General features: G+C 42.5%; 1 long non-coding RNA gene across 4 annotated transcripts in view; it reads left to right on the top strand.

The window, feature by feature from the left end:
* LOC121079115 overlaps positions 1-14,807 on the top strand; it is a 54,266-nt gene that overhangs the window by 35,327 nt on the left and 4,132 nt on the right. For 2 of the 4 annotated variants that reach the window (XR_005824886.1, XR_005824884.1), the window contains 2 exons: positions 3,436-3,498; positions 6,913-7,071. This is a non-coding gene — a long non-coding RNA (uncharacterized LOC121079115). The remainder of the gene's footprint in view (positions 1-3,435; positions 3,499-6,912; positions 7,072-14,807) is intronic. The other 2 variants (XR_005824887.1, XR_005824885.1) reach the window with 1 other exon arrangement.

The following is a 14,807-nucleotide window of genomic DNA, read 5'->3' as shown; positions in this document are numbered from 1 at the left end:
AATTTAGTTTCTATTCCTTTGCATTTAGTTTCTGTTCCCTGATTTGCTGCTTTTGATCCTGTCTTCTCAAGCATTTATAGACACTGGCTGTAAGGCCATTTTCTAACAGTAGCTCATGTCTGTTATGGCCAGAAACCATTTAGCCCCAGTTTGTAAGGAGGATACTTTGTTCTCACGGTGTAGTTAGGAAACTGAGGCATAGCCCACTGAAGTGGATTTGCCACTGGCCTGTAAAATAGGCAAGAACAAGTCTTGTCCTGTGAACAACCCAAAGAAAAACTTTAACAGAGCTTTAAAAACTACTGAATGAACTGTCTGAATCAAGGAGGTCTTGGTAATACTCTTTTGTCCATCTCTGCTTGTGAGAAATGCCTGTTCTGATATCGTCCATACCGAAAACACCGGCCGGTTTCACTGGCTTTGCAGTCTCACTTTGCAAAATCCTGCGAAGCGGAATTCTCAGATAACCAATGGGGTGTGGAAGTGCTGGTAAGAACCAGTCCCCCAGAACATAACTGGTCCTTTCCTCGGTGTTTCTGCCATTGGGCTGGCTGCCCCAGGTGACTGGAGAAGGCTCCCTTCCTGGTCACTCCCAATGCCTGAACACCCGGGGAATTTTCTCCACCTTCCTCCAAATCCCCGGCTATCAGTAAGAGAAGGATGCTGGATGCAGTATAGCAACTTGTTTTCTTATCTTCTTATCACTGGTTATTTTCCCTGAGTGTACAATGACCACTTTGGCTTCAGCTTGTGCTTCTCAAACCAGTATAATCCTAGTATTAGTGGCTAGATCAAACACTTCCCAAAGACCGGGGAGTAAGCAGAGCTGACTTTTTGGTTTGGCTGTTGCTGAACGTGGGGGATAGTCACCAACTTCAGCTGCAGATGTGGGTGTGGATGCGGCCAGAGAAGGCTGCATGTGCAGGGGGTTGGAGGCAGCTGCTGGGTAGGGACCTCTCAGCACCTTGTGGGGAGGGAGCACAGCGCCCGGCACGCTCCCAAAGGCAGGTAGGAGCGAGCTTAGCTCCGAACGATGGCCAATTCTCTGAAAGAACCCAAACCTTTCAGCACATCCGCTTAGGACAAGGTGTTTTTCCTCTTCTGAAGCACAAAGGAAGGAAATGTATCTTCAGGAAATGTTTATTTTATCGCCGGATTGTCTGAAGCAATGTTTGACAATACCCGGAAAAAAAAAAATCCCTGCAAAATTAATATAAAAATATGAGGGCTTATTGACAAATTGTGTGAATTTTATGAGCTAGAGAAAACACAATGTTCAGTCATGCTCTGTGCTGATGCCAGCAGCTAAGAGTGTGGCCGGGATGCCGTGATGCTGCAGCTGTGGTGGCTGACCCAGGGACCCCCCCTGGGCCAGGGGAGCCAGGAGGCAGGCTGCTGTCATCTCAGCTCTTCCAGTGTCTTAAAGCCTCCGTTAGAAAACAGAGCAAGTGAGGCACTTAGCAGTGTAAATGTTTACATGTTGGAGGGAGAGATGCTACTTAACACCTAACCCAGACGAGTAACTTAAACCCCCAAACCTGTAGCCAGCCTCCTTCCTTCTTCGGGCCCTGGGAGATGTTAGTCACATTTCTTCTGAATATCGTGGCTGTGCTCCCCCTCCTTTTTTCCCACCCTTGTATTTCCTAGGCTAGGGGAGCTGTAGAGGAAATCTTGAAGGCAGCTGGTCTCTGGAAATGAAACCTATGAGATTTAATGCCTTGAGTAAGGCTGAAGGAGTTAAAAGAAAAATAAAAGAAATACTTAATTTAGTTCCCTAAAACAGAGCTCTGCCCTGTCCCCTCCTCCCATGCACGCACCACTGACACCCTACCACAGAAAACAAAACCCTCGGTTATTGCATAAGCCCAGCCCAGCATGTCCCTGCAGTCTGCCGCAGACCTATAACCTCCAGCTCCTCCAGGCTGGCTCCAGCCTGCTCCACTCCAAGTCTGAGTTGACTCAAATAAGCATGGAGAGAGGCTTCCACAGAAACCTCTAAATGGGCTTTAATGTCTCCCCACCGTAGGATTCCCGGAATTAATTTGCGTCTGGCTTTTGAAATCAGGGACGCTGTGTTAAGGAAGATGGATGCCCCTAAGAAGTATTGAAAAGAACGAAGGGATGACAGTGGTGGTTTATTTAGTAAGCCTGGCCATGGCTGCAGAGTAGTAAATGTGGTTGGTTGATTGAGATCAGATATATATATATATATTTTTTTTTTCCCAGTGGCAACACCCACATAGTTTATTTATTTATTTTTCCCTTTCACTTCAAGGCATCTAAAAACAACACAGTATTTTCTAAATCTCTGTGATTATAAATCTAGAAGGATGGCATTCTTGGTTTCCTCAGAGGCCAGGAGTCTATACCCACAGGAGACAGATGGGAGAAGAAGCCAGCAAGCTTTCTATATTATTGCACTGAATTGCAGGGACTGGTTTTGGCTTACCCTGCATGGGGGAACACAGAGTCTGCACGGAGTACCTCCATTTACTGCTTCCTCTGCGTGCCGCCAGGGCTGTATTGCTTACACTCCCTGCGCACAGTTACAGGAGAGGGAATAATGTCATGTCTGCTCTGCAACCATTTACCCTGTCCTGCTGCTGGGATGTGGCCCAAGCAGATTAGAAGCGCTTTGTGTAACCGTGCAAAGCTGGGGTGAGACTCTGGGCTGGCTCAGCTCCGTTCTTCCCTTCTAGCTCTGTACCTTGTGCTAGCAGAATGGCTCCAGTTACTGCACGAAGTGAAGCATCCCCTTACTTTCTCTTGCAGGGCAGCAATGCCCGATGAGACTTTTGGGGATCCCCAAAATATGGATAGGAAATAGAGACCTTTGCTTCAGGATGCGCCAGATTGTGCTGCAAAGTGTTCTGACATTTAGAAGTTGAGTTTTAAAAGTAGGAAATTTAGTTTACATTTTTTCATGGGCCACAAGGTCAGCTATGGGGTAAGATATGGATTTAGATTTACAGCAGTCTCTGAGCTTTGAAGAAAAAAAATAAATCAGGGGTGTTTGATTATGGTGCTTTGCTTCATCTGGCTGCCTTGGGAACAGGGAGAAGGCTGCCTGTGGTGTTTGGGGGCAGCCCCACAAGGTCTCTGATCCTTCCCTCTCCTTCCTATCATTCACCTCCTCCCCAGCCCTACCAGAGTCAAATATAAACTTTCTTAAAACGAACACAAGATTCATTCCTCTTGACCAAGTCTGACTTCCCAGAAAATAAACAGTGATGGCAGAGCTGGCCAGCCCCCCCCTTCCGCTGCTGCCAGCCTCCTGAGAGGCAAAAAAATGGAGCAGGAGTGATGCTGAGACTTTTGCAATAGAGAAACGTATGCTAAGTAGAGGGAGCTAACCTAAGGGACTTCCTGGGGTCCACTGCAAAATTGCAATATTGCGAAGGGTCTTAATTTTCTCAACTCTGATTTCTTTTTCAGATGTGTCCTGGATACCTGGACTCCACAGTTTCCCTGCCCTGATAAGGCATCAAAAGGAACCAGGTCAGTAGCACGTTGGTGCTATTGTAAGAGGGCTTTTTAGAGCTCAACACTTAAAACAAAACTGATCAGGGAAATAGTTGATTCCTTTTTTTTTTTTTTCCTCCCTCCCCTGTTGCCCTTTGTGTTCTTTCTGTGTTTTCACTAAAAGAATCCTATCTGCTGGGATGCTTCCTCCTTTGGTACCCGGTAGTGTACTTGAGGCAGCAAAGCTTTGTGGTGCAGCTGCCCTAAAACCACAGGATCAACCATGACCTTTTGGACTTAACATCCATGAGTTTTCATAGATTCGCAACCCCACAGGCGCTCCCTGCTCACCCTGTAATTCCTTGGACACTTGTTTTGAGAGCAGTGTGCATGCAGGTGTTGCCTACGGTGCTAAAATGATCCTCTCTTACATAACATGGGAAAGAAACAAGTGTAGACAAAATAATAAATACACCTGTATAGGGCTGACTCCTTTTCTTCAGCAAGCAGTAGATGTGCTGGGACCTAGGTCAGAGTTATCTGATAGGTCCCCGATCCCCTTTTCCTGTGCTTGTCATCTTCCCTAGCTCATGATGTTTATCTGACTCTCCTTTCCCAGGACAGGTATCTTTGATCTTGGCTGCCCTCACTGCTAAACAGTCTCTCTTGCAATGAAAGCATGAGCTTCTGATCCCCTCTAATCCCAAAACATCCTGTGCAATTGTGTGCATCTCTCAGCTTTCTTCATCTACTAGCAATACCTGCACTCACTCTCTCAATAAATAAATATGTGGTGCCTTTACAAAGCACCAAACTTGCTCTTGAGGGAGAAGACAGCTGAAATGTTCCCTCTGGGTGGCTGCTCACTGCAGCAGGAGTCGCACAGCACTGACCTCCAACACTCGGTAGATCTTGCTGCTTTGGCTCTGCTGATGTTCACAGCAGCCTGTACGAAGAAAAATGAAATTAATGAAGATTGGCCAAAACTGTAAATGTAGTACCTGCTACTAATGATGACTTAAAAATTTAAAAATATAAAAAGTAGGGGAAAAGATTTGTTTTCATGTTAGGTTTCTATTTGCTGCTTCCCCCCCCCCCCAATCTGCTATTTTCCATTATAACATTATCTATTCAAGCTAGAACAGATTACAGCTAATTGTTAGGCCCCTCTGTTTTTCTTTCGTACTGTTTTATCTCCTAAGCAACTTTATATGGTACAAGACAAATAATCTGGATTCCTGAAGGCAGAAACAAGGAGTGGGAGTCCGGGAAACTGCCTGCTGATCTAATGCAGTTTTTTTGCAAGTGTGGTTATGGTTAGAAACTCTAAATATGGCACCATGTTACTGTACACACGGTGACTGCACCCTGTGTGTCAATGTCTGAGTCACAGGAGTCTAATTTACTGACAAAAACATGTTTTACTACTCTCAGCTGTGAGGAGTCAATAGAGCTAGGAGTGAATGGGTTGAGCTCGCTGCATCGAGTGGTATCAACAAAGTGGCCGGGCTCGGAGCACATCTAGGATTTGCTGTCACTTTCTGTTTTTTTTTGCTTGTTTGTTTTTGGTTTTGTTTGACTTCTGAACTGAACAAACTCATCTGAATGTTATTGCCAGAAACTAAGTTATGGGTCCGTTATAATGCCTTTTTTTTGTTTTAAATCTTTTAAATAGGTATCCATAAAGGGGACTAGCTGGCATTCCTGTACTCTACACATTCATCCTAACCTTTACTATTGACTGACTCATACAGCATGCATTTGCAAGAGTTATTAATGGAAAGTATTAAATTAATTTGGCTTAATATTTGGTAAATAGGGGGTGTCTTGTCTTTGTACTTGAATTTGTGTTTCAGATGTCTGTGTTTGTGTTATTTATATTAATCTATTTCATGGGCTGCTTAATAATAGTAGCAATTAAGATAATAACAATAAATACTAATAATACTGAGCTCTTCTGCTTTTCATCAAAGGAGGTCAAGACTCAAGGGTATACCTCTGGGACTGGTATAATGTAGATGCGATCTCCTAGTTTTCTTTTTGTGGAAAGTCAGGAATATCATGCAAAGATCAGATCGCCTGTATTTTGGCCTCTGGAATGTCTCTTAGGCATTATAAATGCCAGTGAGAAACATAAAATTGGAAAGAAAACAAACGCCAGGACATTGAAAAATGTAACCACAAATACTGACCTATTTGTTGTATTTTTTTTTTCTGATTTAGCAGAATGCTATTAATATTATAATTAAAGCTATTTTGTAGCCCGGGGGATTGAACACCTGGCTCTTATTAGAGCTGGATCCACAGAGTGTGGTGGAAAAAAAAGAGACAAGAGGAGATGGCCCAGAGGAGAACACAAGAGGGCACAGTGGCACCTGTGGTGCACTTCTTGTTCACTGGATTTTTGAAATGTGGAGGGCAGAGGTAAATTTAGGCCTATTCTTGCATGACATAAATAATTATGGTAGCTTTGTTGATGAATTAGAGTAGTAAAAATGTAAATTTGTCAACTTGGAGTAGATTTTTTTACTAAAACAATTTTTTTGTTTAGTTACCAGGGTTAAAGGTAAAGTGTGATGACTGTATCATCTGAGGGCAGCATGATAGCTACCCCACTGTGTTTGACAGAATTAACCTGGGCAGTCACCAGGACAGTTAGCCTGCTCTATTAAATAAGTATAAAAAGTGTGTTCCAGGCAGGTGCTTTTCAGATCCGTTCCACCATTCTTCTACTGTATTGTGCTAAAGGAAACCAGTTCAGTGATTTCAGAAGTAAAGGGTATCAATGCCACTCGTCAATTCCTGCTCAAGGAAGCCTGTTTCTGCAAAGCCTTTTTATGTGACTGATCGGCAGTGACCCAAGCAAAAGCAGCAGGCATTAGTTGAGCCCTCAGCAACCTCACCCTAACAGACCTCTGAATTGGGTGGTCAGTGGTGAAAATTTCCATCTGAAAGAGCTAGTGCTGTAGACAGATATTTGGAAAGAAGCAGCACTGAAATAAGCAGGATCTTCTCCCAGATCCTAATCTGGAGTTTATAGGTCATGGTCTTCCACAGATGTTTAATGCAGGGTGAGTCCTGGGGGAGCAAACAACCTCTTAGAATCATAGAAACACAAGGTTGGAAAGGACCTACAAGATCATCTAGTCCAACTGTCCTCCTATCACCAATACTCTTGTACTGCAGTCACTGGCCTAGGCTGGACTTTGTGGAGGAAGAACTAGGGTCAGAACCAGTCCAGCCAGAGCAAGTGCAGCAAAGTCTGCAAACAGTTGTTTTTGGATTCATTCAGTCGCTGTTTCTGACTTTTGCAGGAGGTTGCACACCAGGCCTTTACTATGGGAATTGTGGTTGAAACCTCTGACCGCTGTAATGCATGATCTGACATTACTTCACAATTAAAAATGAACGGCAACCTTTCTTTTTCTTTTTTCCTTTTTTTTTGCAAAGAACTCCTTATCGTTAGGTCCCCAGTACATACTATTCACCAGATAACTTCTCCCATCCCAACCATCTCTGATGGTTTCCTACCCTGCCAGAAGTCAATCAATCTGTCCTTGAACATGGAGCTGTGAAATGAAGATGCGATACTATACTGCATGCAAAAAAGTAAGGAAACAAGATCATTAACATCTTAATATCCTGTCCTGACATCTCACAAATTATTTTAGACTTCATAGCCAATGTAAACAGGTTTGTTTTCAACTCCCCTAATTGCCTGCTAATTGAGAGCAGATGCAGGCCTTAACTTCCAGCAGATAAAGAACAGCCTCTTCTCTAGGGTTTCGCATCTATCATGAGGTCTCTGATGTATGCCTGTGAGCTTCCCTGGTTAGTGATGCTGAGGCAGAGAGAGATTGGAGCTGCTTCTCTTGAATCACGCCTAAAACCTTAGTGAGATGGGAGGGAAAACAGAGCTGTGGGACTCATCAGTAACATCATCATCATTATTGTTTCATTTTGTACTTCAGTGCACTTTCTGCAACAGTGTAGGTTTCCTTTTGGGGGGGGAAGTTCTCCGAATTATAGATGGGTTTCTCGTTACGATAGAAATCACTGGATTTATGAAAAATGCATTGCTGTCATATTCCATTATCTACTTCCTCCCATGCTGCAGTTCTGTAGCTTGCAAGTCATTAGATTCTTTCTCAGAGTTCCTTTGAAATAATCCTTTCAAAAAACACTGTTCATTGGGTATGACCCCAGAGAGATACTGTCTGATACTAAAGCTCTCTTTTAGTTCTGCGAGGGAGACCTGTAACAACAAGATAAGTGCATGTATATTCCAAGTAATGTCTAGAGTTTGCTCCCTCCCATTAAACGCAATGGGAGCTCACAGTTCAAATGGCAGAATTTTGCTTTGTAAATGTAGGAGAAAATTTAGTTCAGATACATAGGTAAATTTGCATTTGGTGGTGATTTAATGTTCCATGGTCTGTTTTAGTTCCAACTTAAATATTACATTAAAACCAGCAATAAAAAAAAAATAAAAATAAAAAAATAAAAAACATTCTAACTGCTGGGTTCAGAAAGAGTGGGTATGATTTTGTTGTTGCTGTCAGTGTAGCAGTGAGATGCCTTTTGCTTTTTCCTCTTCATATAGCAACTCAGCAGCAGCAGTTAACTAATAGCCCTCCGGTCTTTCTTCAGGACTGTTTTTGCAAATGAAAGCAGGAACTTCAAATCCTTGTGTTTTCCATATCACTTACAAGGTGTTTGTGAATTTTAAAATTTTTGCATTTATTTGCAAAAAAGCTGATGAGCATTAGTTAAGTCTTCTGGGTAAGAAGTACCCTTGGTGCAGAGAGGCTGCCTGGGTTTGTGGCACTGGGTTCAGAAGGTCATAAGAGGATATAAAAAAAAAAGAAGGAAAAGAAAAGAAAGCAATAAAAATAACAGTTTGGTGGTTTGTGGATGATAAATGGATAGAAAAAAGCGGGAAGAGTTCATATCCAACCAATGTCAGTCAGAAATACCTAAAAGCACCTGGCGTCTGGATATTAAACATTGCTCAATCCCAGAACCACAAAACCTTCAGGTTTCCACTCTGATTCCCTCACGAAGCCTCGTCCAGCCGCCGAGCCCGTTTTCCCTCGTGGGGCTGGTCCGAGGCCTTGCTGTGAAGAGGGAGTCACCCTGCCGACATTATGGCTCTCTGGAAAGCTGCCATAAACCTCGCAGAACCAAGTCCTGGTCTAGCAGCAATGCAGGCAGTTTAACAGGAGGGCAGGGGGCTTGATGTCGGTAGCACGAGGCATAACAGAGTAAAGCAGTGGTCCATTAAATCAGCGCACTGGGGCCTAGGCATTTACAGTCACACAGTCAGATGTTTCCAGTAATTATTTCCCCAAAGCATTTTTATTAGGTGCTCCATAAATAATATTCACTGCCATGCTCCTCTCGTGGACTTTTTTTTTTTTTTTTTTTTTTTAAATAAAGGAAGCAAGAAGAGAAATGGAATTCACTTTGCCTTCAGCTGGGTTTGGGGGTAACACTGTCTTTCAGCCCTACTGAAGCAGACATGAGGTTGGAAAATAGGAGCAAAGTAGTTCTTTGAAGAACAAATATGACTCCCTATAACCATCACTAGACTAACTTAATGAGAGGCAAGTTTCTGTTTGAAATTTAGGTTGGCCTCCTCGCCATGGATCCCATGGACACCTTAGATGGACAGTCAAGGGGACAGTGGGATTGGACTGGGACTTCTGTGTTTGATTTTTTGTTTGTTTGTTACATTATTTTTCTATTTTTAGTAGAGTTTACCTAGTTCAAATCCAGGGTCACCAAACAGCACAGCCTTCTCATCTCTAGAAAAACCTTCGCAAAGCTCAGCACTGTCGCTCTGTGTTTAATCTGCTCTGTACACGCAGCACCTACTGACAGAGGCTGGCTTTCTCATGGAGGCTGTTGTGCAAAGGCTTTTCCTAGAAAATATCACTGTGTTGCCTGAGTTGTTTTAATGTCAAGCACTAGAGCTTCTTTCCTGGCACTTGTACATGTGTTTTTCAAAAGGTTTTTACTCAGGTTCTTGGTTTTCAACATCAATTTTCTAGCCAAATTAAGATTCCCCAAATAAACTTAAGTATCTGGGGGATTGTTTTTTGATTTACTTGACCGCAGTATTGTGACTAAACCCAAGCAGAACTCAGGACCAGGAGTAAAATGAGGTGTAGCCAGCAGTCATGGTTCAAGTTTGCTGCTGTGAGGATCAGCAGGTGTGTAATACTTCTGTCTGAGCTTAAAATCTGTGCACCAAATGTAGATGTGCACAAGGAGCACCGCAGTTGCTACGAGTTGAGCAGAAAATAGAGTTTTAAATAACGAGGGGGTTTTGCTTATAGCAGCTCTCTGTGTCCTCGGGTTTGGTGGCTTTGTTCACTGGTAGTCTCCACGTGTGTATATGAAGGTACAGTGTCTGTGGCTGTATTTCAGAGGGAGCAGAATATTTTCAATTGAGCTAAAGCCAGTGGTCTAGGGTTATCTTAGCAGCCCTGTTTGCTAGCCAAAATGCATAATATGTTGATTTGATATATGATCTAAGATTTGTGTCAGACCTAACGCACCCTCGCACCTTGGCTGCAAGAGCCCTGTGAGAGCTCTTCCCTTAGCTCTGCTGAAGCCTGCCGCAGCTGGAAGATGCTCTGCCGCTGGCTGTTGCTTCAGCAATGCCAGGGGTTGTAGAGTCAGTAGAAAAAGATGAATCATCTGTTTCTCTGAAATTATCTTCTCCAGATAATTTCTCGCTTCCTTTTGTTCTCTGTTTCATTTCTGGACTACTCAAACTGGGGAAGTTGCAGCCCGAAATTAAATGTGAACCCAGCCCATTCCATACCAGTGTATGTATCTATTTAGTGGTATCGGAAGACTCAGTTCATTGAACCCATGCCATTGGCATTTTATAATTTCCTCTTGCTCCAGCAGGTTATAGATTAACCCATTGTTATTCCTGTCTGAAGGAGCAGAGAAAAAGATACGCTCTGCAAAGACCATCATTAAAAAAAAAAAAAATTGGGTTTTTAAAGAAATATTTTATTGGAACCATAAGGTTTCTTTTTTTTTTTTTTTTTGAGAAAGGGAAAATTTGAAATCCGGAGTTTATTTTTCCTTCAGTGTCTCTCCTAAGAACCAACAGGAATTGAGATTTTTTTTTCTCTCTTGTGTTTGTGCCTACTTATTAAACACACATGTGGCCTGGATTCCTTGCGTAGGTGCAAAGAGGTATGAAAAAAAAGAAAGAAAAAAAGGTGTAACCCAGTCCATTGACCTGTCTCTTTGCCCTTAGGACTCTTTCGAACAGCTGTGAGAAAAAGAAAAAGGAGGGAGGAAAGAGAAAAAAGGAGGCAGTTTAACAAGCCAAATCCAGATGTTCATTTCATACATACACCCTGAACAGCTTTTGCATGGTTTATTTCATTTTCTGAAACCATTTTTCACCAGCCTGTTTTCTCAGCTGGGAAACTTCTGGTGTAGTGTTTTCAAAAAAATATTGCATTTGGCATTACAAGAAAACAGAGCCTTTAAGACATTAAAAGGACAATATCCTTGTTTGACTTGGCCAAGAGAAGCAGGGCTATAGGAATTTTAGATTTTTGTACCACCCAAAGAATAGGTAAAATAAATTTTCCACTCTTAAACCCAGTTTACATGGAAATTTGAGAGTTGATTTACCTTGATTTTTTTCCTTCATTTTAAAGACTTCTCTGAGGAGTTTGTATTAGTGTAGTGGGACTTTATTAGCATGAAGGGATAAGCAAACTGATAGAGTTTAGTTCACATCTACATTTGACAAACTGTGATCTAAAACTCAAACTGAAGCTGAGCAATACTTACCTTCATTTTGCGAGGACTAGATCTTGATACACTTGCTCACACCAACACCTACACAGCACAGACAGCCGGACAAATTTGAAATGATTTAATACTGGTGCACCTTCTTTTCACTTAAAATAAGCTGCAGCATGTGAACCACAACTCATATTAGCTCTGTGAGTGACACTGGTAGCAGCGGGGATCTGATGAGCCAACAGGACAGCATCTCAGCATCTGCACTGAGCTTGGAGGTGCCCCAATGGCTGGCAAGTGAGGAATGAAATTAGTGAAAATCAAGTGCAAACAAGACCTATACTGCTGTCACTTAGCTAATTAAAGAGTGTACTGCCCTTCAGAAAACTCAGTTTGAAACTGAAGCCAGTGGTGACTTGCTTTTTTGCTGTCATGGCTTCAGAACTTTTCCCACCTACGTGTCTTACCTGTGAGATCCTGCAAGTGCCATTTACTGTTCCTTATTGTATTAGAGACTTGATCCAAAAGCCTCCACGTAAAAAATGCTCTGTAACTCTGGAATAGGTGTGAGCAATGCTTCAGTGCTCCCTTTGTTCAGCTGCTCTAAAACAGGAAAAATTGCAGATATACTTACCAGAAATCTCACCATCCTATATAGGTTCCAGGACCCAGCAGCTAAGAAATTGAAGCAAAAGATTGGAATTGTTAGTGAGAAAGGGTGGAAATCAGGCAAGTTCAAATATAGAATTTGAAGACATATATTGTGGTTAAATTAAATAGAGGACAAATAGAGAGAGAAAAAAAAGTGGTGTGAAAATACCCTATTTAGAAAAACTGCAACATTACTTAAGTAAATAGAAATGTTTAAGATATTAAAATGTTCCACACCATGTTTTCCTTTCACTTTGCTACTGCTAAAATAAGGGCAAATCATCAAGTTTCTGTCTTTTGGCATTTCAGAGCATTCAAGGATATGGTATATGCGCCTGTAGATGTGTGCATCGTTAGGCCTTGGCAGTGCCAGGTGGTGGAAACACTGGCATTTTGGTGTCAGAACACCACTGAGTGGGCTATAAATACTTGGTCCTTATACTAATATTCTCTTTAAGCAGAAAAAATAAAAGTAAGAAAAATCTAATTAAGGCTTAAAATGCATTAGGCAGATTATTTGGCCAGTGCAGAACTAGAGTGGAAAGCTGCCAAGGAATACTACTAAGTTCTGCTGAGCAAACCGGTAGTCTTTTTAAAGCCACCGGCTTGGTACACAATCTGTGAAATCCTGGAGAAAGCAGATACTGTCAGTCCATTTCAGGAGACCACAAATTTGTGATGTAAAGCAGTGCAGTGCCCTGAGTGGTTTTTTCTCTCCTCTTTATCTTGTAGCATTCATTGCGCAGAGGTGTGTGTGTATAGGTCTGTGTTTTTGGATGTATGGGTGCTTACACATAGATAATTACACGTATCTATAGAAAAAAACATATATTAATTACTTGATTAAAAAGGACAGTCTGTGAGGATATCAGACCAAGGGCCCAGGCAGCTTCACATCTGGCTTTGGGTAATAAGATAGGCTAGTAGCTAAGCTCAGAGATAGCTAAGGCTAGGGACTTCTGCACAGATATTGTCAAGACTCTATATTTGGAAATATTCTGTTGGTCGGTATATGTACACCACACCTATATATTTGTTTTGGGAAATGTCATTTTAGGGTCTTCCTAAAAGGCAAACAATCTGGTGATATCAAGCTATGATACATACAAATACCAGTGCATAGATCTCTGCTGGGATGGCAGATGCCTTAAAAGGCAACTTGGAGCTGGTGTCAGGGTTGCACTCAGTGCTTGCACAGTGTATTGTGGCTTGGCCCATCGGTGGGCACTTGCAATACAAAGTCAGTAAGCGGAGTGTGAGAGCAGGGGAGAAAATGAGGAGGGAAATGGGCTGTATGGGGGATTTGCAATCCTGTTGCCTTGTAGTGTCAGGCTGGACTCTTCCAGTCATGTAAAGGGAAAAGAGTAAACCTGGTAAAGTGTGAGGGCTCTTATCTGATTCTTTAGCTCCTTTATAGCTATCCATTGGTTAGCAGAAGGCACTAATTTGATCCCCTCTTTTAACTTTCTCTTCTCCAGGCTGAACAAATTCACCTCCCTCATGTATTCAGTCCATGTTGATAATCCACTTCTGGACTAAATCTGATGTGCTGATATCCTTCTTGCACTCTGAGGAGGGTAAATGGTCCAACAGTGGAACTATGTTTTAGTTGTGGTTAATATTTTGCGTTAACTATCTCCTCTGTTGACATCGGATGCTCAGACCTCAGTCATAATTGTGGTAATTCATCTCTTATTCAAATGTTGGAAACATCAGAGTGTACCTGGTCAGCCTTCTTGGAAGAGCCGGTTTCCTGGACACGCTGTACCCAGCACATCCCATCCCATTCATTTGGCTCTCTCTGATAGCAATACAGCTAATTGCCTTTTTTTCCCGTTGGTGAGCTGCCTGGATCATCCTGGAGGTGCTGCATTTGTTTTCTTCTCTGACCATGCACTCTTATGGATTTAACAAAGGAACCAGAAACATCTAGGACAAGCAGAAGGAGAGAAGAGCCCTCCATTTCTATTTCTATGAATAATTTAGTGCCAAGTTAACTGAAACGCTTGCAAAAGATTTTTGGTGCCTAGCTTCATTAAACCCTCTATACCCAAATGTATTCTCTAACAGCATCAGCATCCAACACTTCATCTTGTCCCAATCACAGCAAAGGCCTTGTAGAAATAAAATGCAGGGGAAGGGAGAAGAAAAGCAGATTATTGCTGCCATTACACATGTCTGGGTGTGTGCACATGTGCTCTATAAACTTACATTGAGGGGGGAATCTATAAGAGAAGAAGGAATGGATCCCTAAGCCACATCAACCTCCCAAAATTTACGCCCTGTTTGGGGATACTAGCTGCGCTCTGTCGCACTGGAGAGCACTGTGCTGCATTCCAGCCCCCTTCTCTGGAGCAAGTGTTTTAATCAGAGTATTATATTCTCGTCCACTAAGCTTTTACCAGCAGGACGAGTGGGACCTCCTTTGCTTGGCAGTGGTTTCTGTCAGCGATCTGTCTTCTGCAGCTATTTCCGTGGGAAGGCCTTCCATCTGGCGCTTGGCAGAGAGGGGAACTTTCCTCTCAAATGTTTTCTCTCTTTTTCTTTCTCTTGCCCTGTTTAAGGTATACCCTTTGGAAGTCTGCAGCTTCCAAGATTTATTTTTGCACTGAGTACATACTTTGTTTTACGTGGTCTGGCTTTCTTTTCTTCTAACAAAACGCCGCCCCCATGCCCTGCTTATCCTGGCAGAGGGAGAAGAATGCTGTTTGCCTTAACATTACCTTCGGTCTCAGTATGCAGCAGGTCAAAAGATGTGACAAGTACACATGCTAATCCCTTTCCCTTTCAGTTAATAGAATAACACAGATGGGAAAGTTTACATTGGGATCTGACACTTGCTCCAAGCTAAAGTTAAGAGAGAGACGGGCTGGACATTGCCTTTCAGATCAGAGCGGGCCCTACACAAACTC

The sequence above is a fragment of the Cygnus olor genome, chromosome 16 (genome assembly GCF_009769625.2).
Source record: "Cygnus olor isolate bCygOlo1 chromosome 16, bCygOlo1.pri.v2, whole genome shotgun sequence".
Classification (NCBI taxonomy): domain Eukaryota; kingdom Metazoa; phylum Chordata; class Aves; order Anseriformes; family Anatidae; genus Cygnus; species Cygnus olor.
The sequence above is the reverse complement of the archived record's forward strand: the minus strand, read 5'-3'. Positions and strand labels throughout refer to the sequence as shown.